A 21,079-nucleotide genomic window follows, 5' to 3' on the forward strand; every position below is an offset into this window, starting at 1 on the left:
TTAATACAATTATTGTAACTAAGATGTGCTCATTACTATTGGAAGGGATGAATGTGAAAAAATGAGACTTAATAGCAAGTTAGCCACAATTTTAATTTATCTAAATGCCACATGGAGAGGCAGGAAGAGGTCTGATTTTATTTTGTTTTTTGAGCACTGCAAAATGCAACAAAACAAAGAGCAAATAAATTTTAAAACAAAAAGAGTGGCAAGGGTCCAGGGGAGATATCACATATATAGATAATCTTAATCTAGTTATGGAGAAACATCCCATACAGCCAGCCTTTCTCATGGAAATTGAATGTCCAGGCTTATGTGACCCAGTTGAATATTCACTATAAATTAGATTTATATGGATGAGGTAAAAATTACTAAAGGTATAAAACAAAATTTCTGCAATTGCTTACAGATTTCCTGTCTTCAGAACACAGGAAGAGAACAGATTTGAAAGTACTTGACAAATGAAAATACTAAAGCAAAGGAAAAAAAAGAAAGGTCCACTTAATATTGTTTTCCAGAGGGGGGACCTGGTCGAAAAGAAAGGCAGCCCATCTGCCCTCCCCAAAGCTGAAGTTTGCCGTTATTATCATTTGCAGTGAGAGAGAAGGGAAGTAAACAATAGCTCAGAACAGAGGATATGGAGAGACTGAAATGTTAGGTTTCAATGAGGGAGAATATGCTTTTGCCAAGAAATCTGGAAAAATGGGATTTGATTGAAGGCAGTCATCAAAAGGATGCAAACCTCCAGGTCATTTCTAGATTTAGTTTTCAGATTGGGAACCCAGACCAGAATCATCAACATCAAAAATATAATAATTTTTTTGCCTTCCGTGATTGCCAGCATTTGGGCTGAAAACAAGACAGCAATATCCCAGCCTTGGCTCTGTGGCCATACCTGAGTGACTCCGGAAAAATAGAACTCTGATGGTCATGATATGATATAATGCGTTTCATTCAACTTCATTGATAAAGCACTCCTTCTCTCTTAAATTTTCAAAAGTTATTATCCACACCTTACAAAATGGACTCAGCACTTGCAATGGCTCCATTTCCCAGGCATTTAACAGGAACCAGGGATGTTTGCAGAATTATAAGAGGTCACGGGAATATTTTATTAAGATAAATTTAAACTTCATTCTAAAGTTTGAATCACTGCCCTTTCCTTGTGTGGTAGAAACACTTAACAGGAGATCTGTCTTTACAAGTTTTAAGTGTACAGTACATGAGTGGTGACTACAGATACAATGTTGTAAAGCAGATCTCTGGAGCTTATTCATCTTAATTCTATTCACTCTTTGATTGTATGAATTTGACTCTTTTAGATGTCTCATATAAGTGGAATCATGCAATATTTGTCTTTCTGAGACTGATTTATCTCATTTAACATAATAGCTTCAAGATTCATTCATGTTGTCACATGTTGCACTGTTTCCTTCTTTTTTAAGGCTGAATAGTATTCTGTTGTATGTATAGACCACTTTCCTTTATCCATTCATCTCTCAATGGACATTTAGGTTGTTTCCACATCTTGGCTATTGTGAAGAGTGCTGCAGGATAGCTATTATCAAAAAAGAAAAGGCAAGTGTTCATGAGACTATGGAGAAATTGAAACCCTATTACACTGTGGGTGGAAATGTAAAATGGGCAGCTTTCATGGAAAATAGTAAGGAGGTTCCTCAAAAAATTAATTACCATATGATTCAGCAATCCTACTTCCAGGTGTATATCCAAAAGAATTGAAATCAGGATCTCAAAATGATATTAGCCTTCCCATGTTCATTGGGTAACTGCCTTTTGACATTTCATGTGCTCTAGTTTTGTATTGTGAACCCCTTTTAATTTAACTTTTCACATTCTCTTCAACTAAATCATAAACTCCTTGAAGATAGGAGTTCTGCCTTACACTTAACAGTTTAAAAAGTATTGACAAAGTGGTGATGAAGTGACATAATATCTTTGAGAATCTCCAAATTTTACTATCTCCTTAATACACGATTTTCTTTCTAAAAATTCATTAAGTTACAAATGAAAACTTTTAAGTAAACCCTTCATCCTTAAGGAGGATTACTGTGTGTAAACAGAGTCTAACAGCCTGGTTGGTTTGAGCCAATAGTGTTGAGTAGTCAGCTGTATTCACTCCAGAGTGAAGAGACCTAATACTCACTTCTAGCTTCATAGCACCAGTGATTCAAATTTATTTTTTAAGGAAGTTAAATGATTTGTACTTTGCTCAAAGTACATGTTCCAAAATGTTAGCTAATTGCATCACACGCACACACATATACATCTAAGTAACTCCCTTACCATTGGGAAGGGTTTTCTGAGAAAATAATAAAGACAACAGCGTGTCACTTATGCACCAATCAGCCAAGCAAGTAGGATACTCAGAGTAAACTAATTGGAAGCTTAAGTATAAAAAATGACATCGATAAGGAGCCAGTGTACAGAGGCATTTCCTCACTGCAGGTCCTCTGTGTGTCTTAAAAGTGAAAAGTACATTGCATATTCCCCATGTGCACTTGAGCTTTCTCATTATTGTCCACCAAATCAATATCAAAATTATGACATCTCTCCCACTTTACATTGAAATCCCCAAATACCATAATACCATAATACTCCTAACATCTGCTGGAATGACTGTAGGAAAGCCCATATACATCAGGGCTTTCCTTGGAGAGGAAAAGATATCACACTAATATGATTATAAAGCATTGAGTGAGACCCTGAATTACTACTATAAAGTGTATATCATATTATCACAAGTCTTGGTTTTGTTTATGATCCTTGCTTCAAGTCAAAATTGTAGTCATCATACAAAATGCTGTCATTTCATGTTTCAATACCTAGTTTTTGTCAACTTAGAATGATGCAGGTTGGTATAATCTTTCAAACTAAGGATCTAGTATTTAGTTAAAAATAAGAATGTTTTTAATCATTGTAAGAATGAAATTTCAGTGACTTGAAATTTCATTCTTACAATGAGACAGGCAGAAATAATCAAAATATAAAATATATAAAATATAAATATATATAAATATAAGGTAAAAACTAATATGTGCCACAAAGGAATACTGAAGTAGAAGGAGAAAGATAGGAATGCCTGAATTCTATCTTTGCCCAACAATTTCTTCTGTCTTGGAAGCACTGAGGAAGCCATACATACAAGAGACAAAGAAGAATGGTTACATTACCACTTTAGAATTAGGTAAGCCAGGGCCCAATACCCTAGTGCAGGGTTCTCTGATAAAGCTGGTTTGGACAATGTGTTTGATGTCCAAAGCCCATACAGGGCTACCATGTCCCAGTCTTAATTCCCCAACTACTCACCAGAAGTGATGTGAATTTAGAAGTTTGTAAGAAAAGAGGAGCAAGAGAGACTTTCAAGAAAGGCTTGGTACAGCTTACCAATTACATCTCTTGAAGACAATGGGAAGAAGAAAAAAGAGGTCTTGGCCCAAGAGTACATCAATTTGCAAGAGTAAATCCATCCACTAGTAAACATGGTCCTATAAATTTCCTTTAATCTGACCAGAATTGGGGTATTGTAAAGAATAAGGGAGATGATAGAAGGAAACTCCTACCTCCCAAAAAGTGTCAAATGCTTTGGGAACTCAAAGAAAAGAGGGACATTGCAATAAAGGGAAAATATGTTTCTGATTATTTTTTCCCCTATTTACTTCCTCGCCTCCTATTCCTCCATCTATCCCTTTAGGTTTTCTTCCAGGGTGCACTTCATTGCTACAGACACAACCCAGGTATAATATACCACCTGTGTTCAGATTAATCTCAACTCTAAGGCTCAGTTCAGACCTGCCTCCTGAGCTTCAGGTAGTATACTATGCATCTTGTATAATACTTAACTCTATTCATCTTCACCTCATGAGATAATGAGGCCATTTAAATTTATCTTTTAAACTTTCCTTCTCACTTCTCCTGCTCCCTATGCATTTTTTAAAAATCTCGCTTAGTAGCACCACTATCCACCCAATTATGCAAACTAAAATGTGGATGCCATCATTGCCTCTCTCTTCCAATCTCCAACATCAATTAAAAGAGTGCTACCTATATTAGCTACTAAGTATTTTTCCCTCCTTTTAATTCTCTCTTCCCCATAGATGATGTTAATATCTTCCATCTACTGTCATTGGCTGTTGTCTTTCTTCCTCAAATCCATTCTTAACATAGCTTCCTGCTTGGTCTATCTAAAATGCAAATCTGGCCATGTCACTCCCCTGCTTAATGCCATTCACGGTTCCCATCACCTATAGGACAAATTCCAGTTTTAAACATTGTACATCAGTTTCTACCCAAGCCCTGCTTACCTCTCTGTTCTCATATTCTATTGCTCCTTCCCCCATCCTTTGAGCTCAAGCAACTTCTACTTCCTGCTGGTTTCATCACACACCTCCTTTTTTTTTTGCTCATGATAGCTCTAAAATTTGGAAAGGCCTTCCTTCTCTGCTAGCCTTCTTCATATGGATATTTATTTGTCATACTTCAAGATTCAACATAGCTGCAACTTCTTTCAAAAAGTTTCCTGTTGATTCACCTCCCATCCTCCCCACCAAGACTGTATTGTAGTCTCCTCCTCTCTGCTCTCATATTTGCTTTACCTATTGACGTTTTGGTCATCTCTCCCCTGGACTGTGAGAGCCTTTATGGCAGTAGATGTGCATGCCCTTTTGGAACATAATAAGTGCCTATTAATGTATCTACTCATGGAAGGAAGGAAGGAAGGAGGGAGGGAGGGAAAAAAGGAAGGAAGGAAGGAAGGGGAAAAGAGAAAGGAAGGAAGAAGGATTTTCTTTTTTAGAGTTTTGAAAATTATTTTGGTGACCAATAGATATGTAGAAAAGGGGAAATAGAGTCAGAAGAAACCTCATGAGCAAAGGCATGAGATGTAAAACTCAAGGTAATGGGTGGAGAAAGCTATATGGAAGAATATACATGACAGGAAAATAAAATTGAAGGAAAAGTTTGGGCAGGTTGTAAAGGACCAGGATACCAGATTCAAGAGTCTGAATTTCATTGAGAAGGTGGATCACTGAAAATTTTTGAGCAGGGATGACTATATTAAAGTAGCTTTATGAAAGCAATTTATGGTTATAGGTAGGATGTATTAGAGGAGTGAGAGTCTGGGGAAAACAGAAAGAAGTGTATTGCAATACTCAGAATGAGATATAATGATGAGTTGAATTGGGGAAGTAGATTTGGAATGGAAAAAAAAAAAGAATAGACTTAAGAGAAATCTCAAGGAAAAGAATTGCCAGAGGTTGGCAATGGATTGGAAGTGGAGGAACAAAATAAGAAAACTGGATGAGTTAAAGAGTGGTGGTATTATTAATGGACAATGAAATTCCCAGATAATACTAGTGTAAGATGGTTAATGATGAATACAAATTGGGATACATTGGGCTTGAAGGTGTTTTGGGAGATGCATTTGGAGATAGCTAACAAGTCATTGGAAATTCATTACTAGAACACAAAGCGAGTGACCTTGGCTTCAGAAATAAATTAGGGAGTCATCTGCACAGAAATGGGAATTGAGAAAGCAATGTGGATGTCTTTACGGTCCATCATCATGAGGGTATGAATTTTATCTAAATTACATTTTATCACATTAATATCTAAAATGTGCTAGTTCAAAGCCCTCATGAGATTATATAAGAATTCAGCACTTCTCGGTCAACTCTATGCCCTTTATTTTAGGTGTATGTAGGGCTGTTTCACATTAAGAAACATTTATTCTGTATTCTTCTGCTCTAACCTCTTGTTGATATTTACTTTCTACAAGCTGCCTGAGGGAGAAGATAGACCAAAATTCAGAGAAGTTCAAAAGGAATTTTTCAGAGTTCAGTATTGGAGATGGCATGATCCCAGCCAAATTCGACAGTGTAGCGTTGCCTAAGAATGTCTGAAGTGAAATAAAGGATAGGGTCAGTGGAAGTTTTAAAAACATGAAACCATGAAATCGTGGTGGTAGAACCATCATTAAGGTGGATATGGAAGTCACCAAGGACTTCCTGAAAATAGTTTAAAGACAAAAGTTGCCAGCTGCTAAAATCAACATAGATGGTGTGTAAAGTGTCCTTAATATTTCAGCAATGAAAGTGGATAAAGAATGAAATGACTGAATAGATTTTGAAAGAACTACATGAGGAATAACCTGGAAGTTACCATGTGGAGCAAAGATTATATTTCCTCTCTCCCTTCCTCCTTTTCTCTGTCATAAAAGCCAACATAATTCCACTTGTGAGACAAATCTAGTTGCTGTGATTTCAAAAAATGGAACTTTATGATATGTAGAGCTCTATTTTCTATACCTTTTATGTACCTGATAAGTGCTAGCACATAGAGATTAGCAAATATGGGTTGAATTCATCTGATCCAGAGATAACAGTACACTTATAATTCAATATAAGGCAAAAATAATTTCTAAAACCCAAACCCAGAGGATGCAAAATAGAGGGTAAAAATGTCACAAAACAGTCTTACCAATTATTCATAAGAGCTCCTACACTAAGACAAGCTCTTCTCATTTTCTTAAAGTAATAATTTGCAAAATTGTGATTTAAAGACAACTTAAAGGGTTTGTAAGAATGGCGGTAGAAGCCCGTTTTCCATAGGGCTATGGGCATTGTTAGAAGTTTGGATTGTTAGGCTTATCAGATGTTGAGCATCTTTTGAGTCCCTGTGTTGTTAATCAAGATAGATGGCAGACTAGTTAATGCTGTTGTTAGTGAGACTGTGGCAAAGATTAGAAGGTTATCAAACAGATATAAACAAGAGTTCTAGGATTCCTATCTAACATATGAAATTAACAGCTAATAGGTATCTCTCTTCAATAGTTGATTTGATTGAGTGCATGTGGATAAAAGTCAACAAGTGAACAACTTGATTGTCTGCTGAATTAATAGAATGGAAGAACTTTAAATGGTTCTGAAAGCTAATTTAATTCAGAAACCTCAGTGAGGTTCCAGCTCTCTTGTGAAACTGGTGAATAAAATGTTGGCAATTCATTCAGAATAAAAATGTGAGCATTAGCTTCCTCTGTTCTTGAAATAAAAATTGGTGTTTAAAAAAATTTTTTTTCAAGGAGAGAGCATTAAACTTATGAATATGTCCATATGATCCTATGAATAAACACTGAAAATTAAAATAAGGGAAAACTGCCCTTTGAATTTGTCTTAAGTTTAGTCATTTCTGTCTCAATCTCCCTCTGCATTTGTCTTCCCAATTTCTTTTATTTATATTTCCTTCCCTAACAATTAAAATTGTTCCTTTTCTAGGCCCATTTAAATTTCAATTGCCAGGATGACTTGGGTGTTTTAACGCTTGGTCGGCATTTATTAGATTCTACTGAGGTTTATTCAAAGAATACAGAATAGAATAGACTATAGTATTTGTCCAGACTCACCTCAAATCACTTTATCACTATGCTCTAACTACCCTGGCCTCTCTGTTTCCCCCCAAACCCAAGCTGCTATCCTCTTGCTTATCCTTAGGGAAACTGTATGTTCTCCTCCCTCTAGCTCCTTACCTGCATTTATCCTGGACAGATTTTACTCATCCTTCAAGCCTCAGGTGAAATACGTCTTCTTCAGGAAATCTCTCCCTAACTGCCCACTCTCCACCAGCTCCTGCCCCAAGACTCATACCACCTGCTTTTCTTCCATATCATTTCCCACCATCGTACTTAGCCAAGCTGTCAAGAAGCAAATTGTGGTTTAGAGCCTCTCTCCTCTACCAGATTATAAGCTCTCTGCAAGCAGAGGTCATGTTAGTCTCATTAGCTGTGCCTAGCAGAGTGCCCGGCCCATGGAGGGAGCTCAGTAAAGCGCTGTGTTGAACGAGTTACAATAGAGGAGAGGGGAGAAGCTCCAGGTCATTCCAGGACAAATCCAAATCCAAGATCGACCTCTGATTTGGAGTCTGCTAGGGCCCACTTGAGATCCCTTCTAGAAAACAGGTCAAAAGTCAGGAGTCTACTCAGTTTGAACATCTCCCCTATATCAGGCTCCTTGCCATGTCTCCAAGGAGCTTTCCACAAGAGAACACCCACATATGGTGGGCCTGCTAAACATGAATCGTATTTTTGATAAATTCCAAGCTATCTTGTACCTGCTCCCTTTCCGTATTTTTTTTCTATGAAAACCTGTAACTTAGTGTTTTCACATCCTTTTAGTTAAATCAAGCCTTTCTGCTCAATAAAAGAATAACACAGGCCAAATTATAATTTCCCAAAATTTCAAGGAGTTATTCTCATGTTAACTTGAACAATGCATAAGACATAATGTTAAATGGAAAAAGCAGTATTGGAAACTGCTTGTATTGTATGAACCCTGTTATGTCATTTCAGATATCAATCTCTTATTAAAAAGAAAACACTGAGGAGAAATACACAAAAATGTCAACTGTGGTTATCTCTGAGTTGTGAATTTTTGCATCATCTTTTTCTTTGTTTTTTTGGTATTTCCCAAGTTTTTCTTGATGATTGTGTAATATTTCTATAATCAAAGAAATAGTTATTTAAACTTATAGACAAAGCTTAGCACATAGACTTTACTAGGTAAAAACTCATCCGCTCCCAACTCTCCCTTTCCCTCTGAAGGTACCAAGTATGTGCTCTCAAGCACAATATCATATAAGTCCTGATAGTTTCCCATCCCATATTGTATGGAAAGAACATGGGCTTTGGTGGCAGCCTGCCAATGGTTTACTAATTTTATAATCTTAAAAGAGTTATTTAAGCAATCTCAGTTGCCTCATCTGTAAAGGAACATAATAATAATTCCATCCACTCCCATTTAAACAAATATCCTTGCATTTTCCAACAAGTGGCCAGAAGCACTAGTTCCATATCTTTCATGATGTTCCTAGGAAGGAATCTTCTGTCTGGAAATTGAGAGAAGGAGCATTTCTGGCCTTGGGCAGTAGTGGTATTAACCCTGCCTGGTGGAGTAGGAATAAGAGTTACTTTGAACATACAGACATTGAATTGAAACTCCACATCATGAACAGAAACCTACAGATCCAACATACTTAAATTTTAAGAAGGTTGTCAACATCTTGGTGGAGGACTAGCCATGGGGGTAAAAAGTGCTTCTTAGCAACAAAACAAAAAACCAAAATCACAAAGTTTTTGTTGTAAATGTCAGAGAAGGAGAACTTGAAATATTTCTAGTTAAAAGATTGTGGGTGGAGAAACCATTATTGCTAATTTTAAAATGTAGAAAATATGGTTGGAAGTCAATTTAGCATTCCATTTCATCTTTTTAGTCTCCCATTATTACTGTCTTGTTTCATTGACTATAAATGTCTTCTTTTTTTTATAAGAGTTTTCATAGTTTCCCCAGTCCTGTTTTCTTCACCAGCTCTTAAATTCCTTAACTGAAGATCCTCTAATCACAGATGTTTCAGTAATTTTCATGTCTGGACAAGGCAAGCTTGGGATTTTTAATTAAATAAACAATTAATTAATGAAATAACAACAACATGTATAATGTTTAATGTACCAGCCACTCTTCTAAGTGTTCTGCAAATTTTCATGAAACTCCTATCAGATAGCTACATAATCCATGTCTCGAGTGAAGAACTGAGACTCAGAGGTTAAGTGACTGGCCAAGGGCACACATCCAGTAGAGTCTGGAACAAGGATTGGAACCCAGTTGTTCTCATTCTACAGTCTGTCAACTGTACTGTCTTTCAAATAAGGTGGGGACTTGTTAGACAAGAGGGCATTTTAAAAACATTTACAGAACCTTAGAATGTTAGAGCAAAAACAAAACTAAGAGAAAAAAATCTAGTCCAACACCCAAGTCACACAAGGAACTAATAATATAGAAGTCATGTGAAAACTCAGGGGCAAGTCTACATGATTTTAAGTAAAAACATTGGTCTTTTATGATAACCAACACATGTATAAGTCAAATTTCATTAAATTGACACATATTTCAGATATTCTAAAGGATTTCCTGTTCAAAAGACTCCTATCATAAGTCTTTTTATACGTAAAGATTTTTTTTGGCAAAGCAAATGCCCATAATTCATTATTTAAAGATTTTCAAAACATCTAACTTAGGTAAAGCAAGGTAAACCTGAATTGAATTACTTACAATATAATATTTTATTATAAAAATCACTAAAGTACAATTATTATAGATCATTGACAAAGGTGTGATTTTAAAAATATTTTTATTAAAAATTTATTTCTTATAGAGTATTTTATTTATATACATATTCTAGCTTAAGTCCAAATCCCATTGACATTAACTCAAAAATACTCAGCTGACATCCTTTCCCAAAAATAAGAACCTGAAACCTTCAATATTAATGTCACTAAATCAGGACAACCCCAGACAAGAGTGTGCTAGTACTCCCAAAGTTTAGCTGACTCTCTGAGCCAAAGCAATCAGAAATCATTCTCCTTGATTATTCTTTCCCCCATATAAGGTTTTTACATTTGTTATAACTTAATAGATCTTACAAAACAAAAAATTATGTATACAAGTTGTTAGACAAGATATGTGTTGCCGGGCTTCCCTGGTGGCGCAGTGGTTGAGAATCTGCCTGCCAATGCAGGGGACACGGGTTCGAGTCCTGGTCTGGGAAGATCCCACATGCCACGGAGCAACTGGGCCCGTGAGCCACAACTACTGAGCCTGCGCGTCTGGAGCCTGTGCTCTGCAGCAAGAGAGGCCGCGATAGTGAGAGGCCCGCGCACCGCGATGAAGAGTGGCCCCTGCTTGCCGCAACTAGAGGAAGCCCTCGGGCAGAAACGAAGACCCAACACAGCTATAAATAAATTAATTAATTAATTAAAAAAAAAAAGATATGTGTTGCCTTCATCAGTGAATACTTCAGTACACTATAATACCTGTATTAATTTAAAAGAATATATTCTGATACCGCTCATTCCCAGAAATGTCATTATATAAGGCAGAAATGCATGAAACATAGCACTCAATGAGTCTTACTCACAATAATAATAGTGACATGGTTATTATTATTATCACCATCATCATAAGTTGTACTGGCATCATAAGAGGTTCTCCAAGGTATGGCTTCCTTCCCTCCTAAGGATCTTGGGTACTCTCTTTTTCCTTCCACACAAGGCAAGCTATGGTTCCCCAAATCTCTTGGACAATGGGAAAAAGGAGATCACCCTTCTTTGGGAAGAAACAGTGAAAGTGTTCATTTTCCATGTAGTACTGTAAGAACAGTAGTATCCTCTTCTAGGGTTGATGTGAGAAGTAAGTGATGCACTTGGAGCACGCTCAGAAACACACTAAGTGAATAGTAAGCACTAGACAAGTACTTACTATTTTTATAACTATTACACATGAACAGATATAGAAAGGGAGCCCCAAATCCCTGAATAAAACTCTTTTTTTAATATAACATTGTTTTCAGAGTCAAATTACCCATGGAACAGGATCTAATATTGGGCATACCAACTGATACTACAATTTCAATTATTGTTGGACTACCTCTTCTATTCTTACTCATTTGTTTATGAAGAAAATGTAGGCTCTGATGTCTTTGTTCTTCACCATAATTTTTCTATATTCAAAACATGGGTAACCTTTTTTATGTATTGCAAGGTTAACTTATTTATAAACATATAATGCTTCAATTCTAGTCTTCCCATCTAACTTGACCTTTTATTCCCACAAATCATCAATAATATACCAACAAACTAGCCTTTATTGAATGACTATCATTTGCCAAGCTCCGTCCTGGGCATCTTGAAACATTTGTTCTCTAATTCTTACTGCTGCCCTGTCATGTATCATTACTGCCGTTTTACACAGGAGAACAGAGAGGTACAGAAGAATTAAATAATTTTCTCAATATCACACAGTGAGAAAGTGATGGGCTCTCTGAGCCCACAACCCAGATGCCCTTCCCTCTAACACACTCCTGCACAGATAGAACACAGGTACCGCTACCTCCTTTATGGGTTCTCAGAATGTTCCTGATGTATGTGTAGTAAGATCAACCTGGTCATCAGCAAACGGTTTCCTTAATATCTATGTTTTCTGAATGTTTGCTTGCAAAATGAAATGGACAGGAATGAGTTACACTTATGATTCCTATCTCAGCAAGCAGTTGCTGAAACTTAGGCCTCCTTATAGCAGTTCTTAGTGAATGTGAGGTGAGCGGAATTAAACCCAAATGATGCTACACCTGATGGAGAAGGTCTCGTAAAGCATAACCTGGGAGTGACAGCGAAATCAAAAACCAAGACAGCATCTCTGCCCCTACATAACCTGTTTTGTTTTGTTCTAGAGCTGTTATACCTATTCAAACCTTTGCATTAGACTCTCTCTGCATAATAATATATTTATTGAGTGGCCCATGTAGGACTTAATATTTTACATTAAAAAAAAAATTATTCATCTTCCACCATATCTCAGTAAAGGAGATGTTACTATTGCAGTTTTTGCCAGTAAAAAACTGCAGCATGTAAGATACTGGCCTAACATCACATATCTACTATGAGGAAGAGCCTGGATTCAATTCCAGTCATCTGACCACTAGGCTGTACTGAGTATAAATTATTGCACATTCTTTTTATTACCATTTGCTATTTAAATCAAAATAATATGAGCTTTGAACAAGATATCCTACCTCCTTTCAGCTGAAGGACTATTGAAGACCATCTAAAAAGTTCTCAGTAAAAAGAAACAACAGCAACTTGCTTCAGACAGGCTAGAAAACCAGTTAGAAGGCACTGCTTGGCCTTCTAGTTTTGAAAGGCCAAGTTCCACTAAATAAAACCTTCACTTTGTATATGTGTGTGGAAGTGATTAGTCATTTAATACTGGAAGCTCTCTACCTGGAACACATTTCTTAATACACTTTTTTCACATGCATGATGTCTTTCCACAATTTATTGCCACATTTTATTAAACTCTTGTTCCCTAGCGTGTAATTGGAATCATCACTGATACATGAAACATGAGTATACAAATCGGAAGCAGAGTGGAGGCAGGTCAAAGAAATAACAGCAAAGCTAAATCTTAAAATGGGGGGGAAAGACATAGGTTGTAGTGCTATGAATTGCGACAATCTTTACCAGTCCAAGGCAATTCCCCCCAGAAAAATCATCTTACACTCTAAACCCACACAAACTAGATCCTCTGTGAATAATAAATGATGGGCTAAAATTTTAGTTTTTAAACATTAAAACAGTAAACATTTAAACATTAAAACAGTTTTTAATATTTTAATATTAAAAACTGACTCAACTTCCCGCCAAAGGCGCGGGTTTCCGCCTCTCTGCGCCCTAGGCACAGGCAGGACTGCGCATGTGCGGGGCCCGGCGGCCGCTGGTCCCCCGGCGGTTCCACGGACCGAGAGCCATGGCGGAGACGGAAGCGAGCTTGCTGCGCCAGTTCCCGCTGCTTCTACCCCAGAACCGGGCGAAAACCGTGTATGAAGGATTCATTTCAGGTCAGGGAAGAGATTTCCATCTTAGAATATTGCTGCCCAAAGATTTACAACTGAGGAATGCAAGATTACTATGTAGTTGGCAGCTGAAAGCAATACTTAATGGATATCATCACGTAGTGCAACAGAGAATGCAGCACTCTCCTGATCTAATGAGCTTTATAGTGGAGTTGAAGATGGTTTTGGAAGTTGCTTTAAAGAATAAAAAAGAGCTGTATGTACTACCTCCTCCTCCCCAGTTCTACTCAAGCCTTATTGAAGAGATAGGAACTCTTGGTTGGGATAAGTATGTCTATGTTAAAATGTTTTAGAAATGCCTTTCTCTTACGCATTTCAATTTAATATATTTTCAGTTTTAGCAATTTATTTTGCACTGTTTTTAGTCAAAAGTGTCATGTAGTTAGAGTATCTGATCCTTATTGTGGCTGTGAATTAAAGGTATATCATCATAAAAAAACTGACCTACAAGGTAGCATTCTAAATATAATTTGGAAAAAAATAACATTTTTATGTACACAGTAAATTAAGATGTTACCATATTTTCACTGAACATATAACATTATTTTATTTTTTCTTTTAGTGAGATATAATTGACAAATAAAATTTTTACATACTTAAAAAAAAAAAAAAACTGACTCAAAACTAAAAGAGAAAGAAAATAGGCAAATCACCAACAATAGATGCCTTTACATATGTTGGCTGTTCAGAAATAGAAATTTTACCAGAGTCAAATATAATTTAACTTCACCTTCTGCTTCATGAGGCTACTCTGGTTTCTCTCAGTGTCCTGGAACCTGATTTGATAAACTCCAACTTGTACCTTTGCTCTGAAATGTAATTGTGTCTATTTTGGGGTCATCATTCCTTTCTGTGATCCTAGAACAACGTTTGGCACAGTGTAAAACCAAAAAAATGTTTTATGAAAGAAAAGGATAGATAAATAGTAAAGCCAGAAGTAGAATTTTTTAAAACTCTATTAAATAAAGCATTAGGGGCTTGTTGGGATCCCATGGAATCTTTCACAAGGAAAATTAGGTCCTAAGCTCCTTTTGTGAAATAACTGTCTCTTTTTTCATTTCAGTCTTTTAGAAGATTTTTCTGAATTTGTGTCCTTCTCTTCTTTCATCTCCAGATTGCAGCCTTATTTTTACCCCAGAGCATTACATCTGTTTCCAGGTATATTTAAGGGCCACACTAGAGATTTCACAGTAAAGATACTATCATCTGTAGACAGAAAATATTACATTTATTTTAGTGGGAGACAGGCAAAGAACAACAAAAAAACAAAAGAGAGAAAATAAAGAACTTTTCTTAAAAGTCCTATCATAATCTGGCACAACTATTCCTATTTTCTAATTACCGTGTTTATTACTATAATTGACACCAGAAATATTAATCATTATTCATTACTTAAACATGGCTAAGTAGAAATTATTATATGTTATTATTATTACTAATTGCCAATCCAGGTATATATGACGATATAGAATCAAAATTATTTGTCAAAATTATTTAGTACACAAAATGAAATGTGTATTTATTAAATCAATTTTATACATACTAATTAAATCCTTTAATAATTATTTTCCCAATTTGACCTATGAAATAAGGACGCTTTTAAGTCTTCTAGTACTATGTTTCTGATTGTTATTCCTTATATTTTGACAGCTTTTCTGTTTGAGTTATATATCAACCATTTTTATAAATATGATGCATAAGTCTATATTGATGTGGTTTGAATGCTTACCATAAGTTGGTTCATACACAATTTTCTATTCTTGAGTTTCTTATTTTGATTCCTTTCTCATTTAGTAAGACATATTTTGAGTAATTCTTTCAGAAAAGGACATGTGAAGTAAATCTGATTGTCTTTCTATTACCTTCACATCTTAACAACAATATGGCTAGATATAAATTTCTTGAGCCACAAACTTTCCCCTCAAAATTATGTGAACTTTGCGTCATTATGTCCCAGCATTTAATGTTAAGGAGAAGACCATGGCAGGCCTGAATTTTCTACTTCTGTAGGTAACTTTTTTTCCTGGGAATCTTGCCAGATTCTTTTACTTTGTGGTCTTAAATTTTTTTGGATATGGTTAGATAGTAATCTCCTTTTCCTAACTTTGTACACAGAAGGAGGTTTCATTCCACATACACTCTGAGGTATTTCTTTAGCTTCTTTTATTCCATTTATGGGTTTTGCTTCTGTTGCATTTATTCTGGATTCATCTTTAGAAACATAAGTTAACTTTAGCCTAAATTTCTATTCTCTGTGCTCCATAGCTATAATCTTCTCTTTAATTATTGTTACTCATTTGAGTTTCTTCTATCTTCTAGGGGACTTCTTGTGCAGCACAGAGGAGAAAGAAAGCATAATGTGTCAGGGAAATGCCAACTAAGGTAAGCAGGTTCCAGATCATTCTGACCATTCCTTGCTTTGCTCACAAACTGGAACTGCAGTATAAGCCAGTATTTCTGAAGATGTGTTCCACACCAAACTAGTCCTGTGAGACACCCCATGAAAAAGAAACAGCTTCCATATTCAAAAAGTTTGGGACATCTTGCATATTATATCCTTCCCTTTTTTAGCAGTTCACAGCAAACATCAGCATTAAAACCTATTGTATGGGATTAACAGATACACAAAACTATATATAAAATAGACAGACAACAAGGATTTACTGTATAGCACAGGGAACTATATTCAATATCTTGTAATAACCTACAATGGAAAAGAATTGGAAAAATATATATTTCTATATATAACTGAATCACTTTGCTGTCCACCAGAAGCTAGCACAATATTGTAAATCAACTACACTTCAATCAAAAACAAAAAACAAACAAAAAAAACTATTGTAAAGAAAAATGCTTACTCTCAACTTGGAATTTTCCACATTTTTTAAAAAATATATACTAACAGTTTATGGCAGTTATTGGAGTAAACTTTGGGAATTGCTGTTGTCTTCAATGGGAAGTCACTGAATGGCTTTTATCAGGCAACAGACATCATCAGATTTGCATTTATAAAGATTACACTGAATTTTGTGAGAATAAGATAGTAAGGGCAAAGCTAGAGAAAGAAAAATCAAGTTAGCAGTTGTTTTCATAACCCAAAGCAGAAACCTAACTATGGAGATAAAGTCTGTGGATGTCCTTTACTGTCACTGGGGAACCTTAAAGAGGGGGGAAAAAACCCTGTCATTTGGGGCTTACAGGGAACAACAAAAAGCCAGCTATGGATGGGATGCTTTTTCTCTGTCTGTGCCCAGATATTACATAAAGCCCATTTCCAGGAGAAATGTGACCATAAATTTAACCTTCAATTTTGTCTCTTCGAATTTCTTCCAGCAAAGAATTCCAGCACAATTCTAGTTGTTTTTCACTCCTTAAATTGGATAAAGGGCAATTTTGTCCTTTGTGTGTTCTTTTGCCATTTTCAACTACATTTTTTCCTGAATTGTTCTTTCCATTGTTCTTTAAGAGAGTTATCTTATTTTTGTTCTTGAAGAGTTCACTGCTTTCTTTAAAGGCAGAGCACTGTCTGTGGCTAAATAGCCCAGGTCACAGAGATGACTAGATGCATTTTATTTTTCTAGTCAGCTCTGCCAACTCTTTTCAATATTACTCTGGCTCCAGTTGATTTATTTTTACTCTCGATACTAAAAACCTGAAAGTTTTTCTACATAAAAATGCTCTTCTTGCCACTCCCTTCCAGCCAGGCTTTCAGGAAAATAATCAGTGCATACATCCTAAAAAAGGGTTATGAAGAACTATTAATTATTCCTGCCATATTGATTGCATTCCATTACTTTTTCATGAACTCCAATTCCGTTTTACCCATAACTTTATAATAATAAATAAATTCCTTAATACTTATACTATGAACAAAGAGTAAAGGAATTGAGTAATTTTACATAAATAAGCCTATCATTATAACATGCTGATATTAGGAAATTTGCCAGTGGTCCTGAATGTCCTAACCAGAATTTAGGACAGTATTTAGACTAGAAGATCCATTTTTTTAAAAAAAATTGGAATTTCTTTTATTCTGACCTGCCTTTGCAGAAAAAAAAAAGGGATCCAGTCTAACCTCCCAAAGAATATCATAAACTGTGAAATCTATGACTAGCAGTCACTCACTCTCCAGTGGTCTTCCCTATTATTGGTCAGGCCTAACTGCTCTTCCTTAAAAGAGTTGTAATCACCCCCTGCTCTATCCCACCCCTGCCACCATTGCAACATCAACACGAATGTTTACTAACCACCCACCCTTTTAAAGGTTCTTTTCTAGGCCCTTTGGATAAGATAAATGTTAGGTTTAACATTTAAAAGCTATGAGACTTTGATGAGTTTCTTTTCCTAGTTGTATATTTTCCTGTGTTTTAAATGGAGAGGATTCTACCGACTACTTCCACAACCTGTGCTGGGGGGTAGAGGTTCTTTTGCATTGGGTCGTCAGGGGAAAGCCCTCTTTGAAAAGATGACATTTGTACTGAGAACTGAAGGAGGTGAGAGGGTAAGCTGGGCAGCTCTCTGGAGGAGAGGCATTCTGGGCAGAAGGAACAGAAAGTGCAAAGGCACTTTGAGGAACAGCAGGAAGACCAGTCAGGCAGGAGCAGAGTTTGTGCACGAAAGCATTGAGGGAGTGACGTCAGAGATGTATAGGGGACCAGACTGTGCAGGGTCTTGTAGGCACTGAAGGAATTTTACTCTGAATGAGATGGGAAGGGAGTCAAGCATTTTGATAAGAAGAACAATTAGTATTCTTTCAGAAAACTAGAAACAACTCCGTATTTTAGCAGGAAGGGATGTATGCAGGGAAATTTGTGTTTACAAAATCATTGGCAGGACTGGAGTAATGAAGATCAGAGAAGGTTGCTGCCAACCAGTTCTTAGGTTCATGACTAACTTTCAGAGTCGTTCAGAAGTTATGGGAATTGAAGGAACAGCTGGAAAAATGCCAGCATGGAAACAGGTGATTCAAAGAAGAATCCCTGAGGCTCCTACAAAATCTCATGTCTTTCTCTACTGTGCTAGAGGAAAAGTGCTATGGTTTCTGCTTCCATCCCACCTTCCAAATCTCTAGAGTAATTTTCTCCCATTGTTGACATTTGATCTAGAATTCCAGTGGCAGGAATTCTGGGAAATAAAGTTTCTAGGCTCCCAGCTTCCAGGATACAGGAGAGACTATGAAAAGTAAGAATGGTTCTAATGAACCAATAGATAATTCAGTGCAAATAACATAATCAGACTTTTTTTATTGGAGTATAGTTGATTTACAATGTAATGTTAATTTCTGCTGTACAGCAAAGAGATTCAGTTAAATATATATATATACATAGATTTTTATTCTTTTCCATTATGGTTTATGAATACAGTTCCCTGTGCTATACAGTAGGACCATTTATCCACTCCATGTATAATAGCTTACATCTGCTAACCCCAACTTCCCACTCCACAAGTCTGTTCTCCATGTCTGTGGGTCAATCAGACTTTTATTTTAAAAGCATCTCTCTGGCTTTGGTGTTGAGAACAGTCTGGAAGAATAAAAGAGTGGAAGCTGGGAGATCAGTTAGAAGATTGTTGTAATAATCCATGCAAGAGAAAATAGAGACTAGGACCAGGCTATTAACAGTGGAGGGATGAATGGTGATATCCTGGTAATTGAAGGTAAAACAACAGGATTTTCTGATATATTGGATATGAGCTAGACAGAAAATTAGAAATTAAGGATGACCACATTTTTGACCTGAAGATCTGGAAAGTTAGTGTTTCCATGAACTGAGATCAGGGATGCAACAGATGAACGGGTTGGAAGGGGAGAGGCAATCGGACACTGGAAATAGAACAGTGGTTTCTAAATTTGAGCCTGCGTGAGAATCACCCAGAGGTCTTGTTAAAACACAGATGGCAGTGCCTCATTTCAAAAGTTTCTAATATAGCTGCGATGGTAAATGGGATTATTTCCTTAATTCCTCTTTCTGATACTTTGTTGTTCGTGTATAGAAGTGCAACAGTTTTCTGTATATTAATTTTGTATCTGCAACTTTACCAGATTCACTGATGAGCTCTAGTAGTTTTCTGGTGGCATCTTTAGGATTTAGTAGTCTGGAGTAGGGACTGAGAATTTTCTTTTCAAAAAAAGTTCCCAGGTTATGCTGCTGCATCCCAAGAGCCACATTTTGAGAACCAGTGTTTTAAAGAATTGATAAGCATAAAAACTTCCTATAGACTTTTTTTTTTAAAGGTGTATGGAGAAAAATAATCTACCAAAAATTATTTTATCTTGCTTTTAATAAGATGGAAATATAGCAATTGTGGTGTTGCCTTTGAATATCGGAAAGGTAACACCACTCATTAGTTTACCAGTCTTCTAAATGTGGGCCTTTGTGCCTCAGACACATTACAAATGAGTAAATGACTCTACTATTGCTTACACTGAGAAAGAAGACTTGAATATTTGCATTTGTTTTGCTTCAGAATTTTATATTTTCTCCTGCAGCAAGAGTAAAGACTAAAAGATTAGAAAAAAGTTTACGACATAGTTTTCAATAATGATAGCACTAGAATTAGGTACACATTTTGCATTTTATATCATTGAATTTACACAAAATTTCTTTGGGGAAGATGTTAACATTCCCTCTTTAATGATGAAGAAATTAACTTTCAAGAAGGTTAAACAATGTGCCTGAGTTTATATAGCTGTTAAGCTTTAGACCTTGAATTCATACATAGGTCAGGCTGATGTTCAAGTTATGGGCTCTTTCCATTGTTTCCCAAGTTTACCTGATGATACCATCATCTGCAGTGCTTGTTAAACATACAGAATTCTAAGCCCACCCTAAACCTAAAGAACCAAAATTTCCTAGGAAGAATCGAAGAAATCTGTGAAGTTAACAAGCACCCAGGTGACTCTTGGCATAGACGGGTTTAGGAAACACTGCCGTCCTTCTTCTCTAGAATGCCTAGGTCAAATGAGTACAGACATGGAGGAGAGAAGATGCAGAAACTTCTAAATTTTATCTCATCCTTGGAGTATTAATTTTTAAAAGGTAATTAATAAGAAGTATTATAGTTTTTCCCTTCCAACAGCTTTTGTGTAATGCTAGGCATTTCTGTATACAAAATAATTAACTTTTCCAACTTTCTTTAAACTATTCATTTTTATTTTTTATCTGTTGCTCAGAAAATATAAATGTTATGTTACCAAAACAGCACAGACCATAAATTCTATAGATGAATTTAAATTTTAAAAGAATATAGTTGCTATTAAGGAAAGAAAAAAATCAGTGGAAGTCATCACATCTTTCATGAAGCTAATGGAATTTTTCAACAGCACTGAGCAAATATTGTACCAAAATTATAATTCCTCAATGTTGGAAGACTGGACTGATCAAAGAAGTTCTTGGTCTACAGAGGAAAAATAAATTCCTCAATTCTAAATGTACTTCTTTCTTCTCTGTAAAAGGGAATTATGTTCAGACTAAAATGGATAAAATTAATATCGGTAAGCCCAAAAGAGGTGAAAAGAAATTCACAAAAAGATTTCCTGATATTCTAAATAAGTTAAAGTCACTTGTTTTACATTCCAGAGAGAGAAGGGGAAGCATGTACTGGTGGT

The 21,079-nt window shown here is 36.0% G+C and overlaps 1 long non-coding RNA gene across 1 annotated transcript in view; it reads left to right on the forward strand.

Annotated features, from left to right (window-relative positions):
- The first annotated feature begins 13,377 nt into the window (after positions 1 to 13,377).
- The window catches only part of LOC132351957 (uncharacterized), a 41,662-nt gene continuing 33,960 nt past the window's right edge, over positions 13,378 to 21,079 (forward strand). The window contains exons 1-3 of the long non-coding RNA XR_009498546.1: positions 13,378 to 13,458; positions 14,588 to 14,631; positions 15,793 to 15,855. This is a non-coding gene — a long non-coding RNA (uncharacterized LOC132351957). The remainder of the gene's footprint in view (positions 13,459 to 14,587; positions 14,632 to 15,792; positions 15,856 to 21,079) is intronic.

Source organism: Balaenoptera ricei, chromosome 17, assembly GCF_028023285.1.
Source record: "Balaenoptera ricei isolate mBalRic1 chromosome 17, mBalRic1.hap2, whole genome shotgun sequence".
Classification (NCBI taxonomy): domain Eukaryota; kingdom Metazoa; phylum Chordata; class Mammalia; order Artiodactyla; family Balaenopteridae; genus Balaenoptera; species Balaenoptera ricei.